Here is a 1,909-nt window from a genome sequence, read left to right on the forward strand (position 1 = left end):
TATTATTATTATTATTATTATTATTATTATTATTATTATTATTATTATTATTATTATTATTATTATTATTATTTTCTCCCAATTTTCAATAGACCTATCTTTAGTCCTTTTATTACTGTGATACAGTAATTCCCTTCTGAATTACAATGAAAGAAAGCCAAGTTTTTCTTTTATGGTCTTTACATATTTAAACTGCTAGAAGGAAGTGGGGAAGCAAACCATCGCGAGACACTCTTCTGTTTTAACCTTTTTTCCTTGTCATTTTTTGGAGTTTTCTTCCTGCTTTTGTGAGAGGGCAGAGTTTGGGAGGGTGAAACTGCCCCCTTCCTCCCCCCCAAGCCACAGCTGAGTAAGACACCCACCTGCCTGTGCTCTTCCCCCTGTCCGAGGTTTTCGTTGTTGTGAGCATTTCTGTTGAGGATTGGCAGCGGGTGGGGGGTTGTTTGGTTTTTATTACCCCCCACACCTCTGTTCTGGGTGGATGCAGCAGGTTTTGGTCACTTCTGTTGTGCTGGGAGGTTACCCACGAAGCACGTTTGTTTTTTGGGGGGGGGGAATCCCCACTCCGATTGCTAAGCTTGCTTAAACCCTCTTCCTCCACCTCCTCCTCCTCACTGGAGCCCCCCTTTGTTTGCAATGGTGCAGCAGGAAGACCCCTGCCGGGGTGGGGATGATGGGGATCTGCCCTCTGCGGAGTGTCAAAGCAAGAACATCCGAGGGGAGGGGAATTCTGTTTTTGGCTTCAACTATGTAGTGCCGATACTTTGTTTCTCGAATAAAAGATTCTTTAAGATAAACAATGCCTGGAAGTTCTTTTGAAGAGTTTCATCTGTCGGAACCATGACACGGAGTAGGGGCAAGGTTACTAGGGTCCCTGTCAATCAGGTTTGATTTCTTTTCTTTGGCCCTCCCTCCCTGCCTCTCCTGCTTGTAGCTGCCTCTGGCCCTCTCGTTCTTGGGAGTTAGCATTGCCAGCATCTCTTTCTTCTGAGCCCCTCGTTCTGGGTAACTGTTGCCACCCAAGAGCTGTTTTAAGGTTAGGGAATATTTGGGGGATAGCCAACTAACACCTCGACATGCCACCCATGCCCCCACTTCAATGGCAGAAGCTGCACACAGACCCCAAAGCCCCTGCAATCACCTATCGGCTTCTTTGAGTCAACCTGAAGGAGAGAAGGGGATAAAACAGTGCAAAGATTAATGTCAGAGAAACAGGCACAAATTTCCCATTAAAAGTGTGGCAAGTGGGTATACAGAGATAGTCATCAACCTACAACCACAATTGAGCCCAAAACTTATGTTGCTAAGTGAGAAATTTGTTAAATGAGTTTTGTCCCATTTTATGACTTTTCTTGCCACATTTGTTAAGTGAATCACTTCAGTTGTTAAATAAGTAACATGGTTCTTAAGTGAATCTGGCTTCTCCTTTGACTTTGCTTGTCAGAAGGTCACAAAAGGAGATCACATGATCCCTGGACACTGAAACCGTCATAAATACGAATCAGTTGCCAAGCATCCAAATGTAAATCACGTGACCTTGGGGATGCTGCAACGATCATAAGTGTGAAAAATGGTCATAAGTCACTTTTTTCAGTGCCATTGCAACTTCCAACAGTCGCTAAACAAACTGTTGTAAGTCAAGGACTACCTGTATTTTATCACTTTTTTCCTTTTCTTTTGGTCATCAAGTTTTTGACACCTTGCTGGCGACTGGTGGTACTCGAATATTGCCATATCCTAAAAGTGGTACAATCAGTGAAAAGGTTGAAAAGCCCTGTTCTACAGTACATACCATGATCATCACCAATCAGCCTATAAATATTGACCTCTGATTCCCGGTGAAATTGAATTTTTGACAGGTAACTCAGATTCCTAAATTTAGTTGTTGTGTTCTTTGTATTCCCCCCCC

The sequence above is a fragment of the Protobothrops mucrosquamatus genome, unplaced genomic scaffold, assembly GCF_001527695.2.
Source record: "Protobothrops mucrosquamatus isolate PMUCROS unplaced genomic scaffold, P.Mucros_1.0 scaffold1680, whole genome shotgun sequence".
Taxonomy (NCBI): domain Eukaryota; kingdom Metazoa; phylum Chordata; class Lepidosauria; order Squamata; family Viperidae; genus Protobothrops; species Protobothrops mucrosquamatus.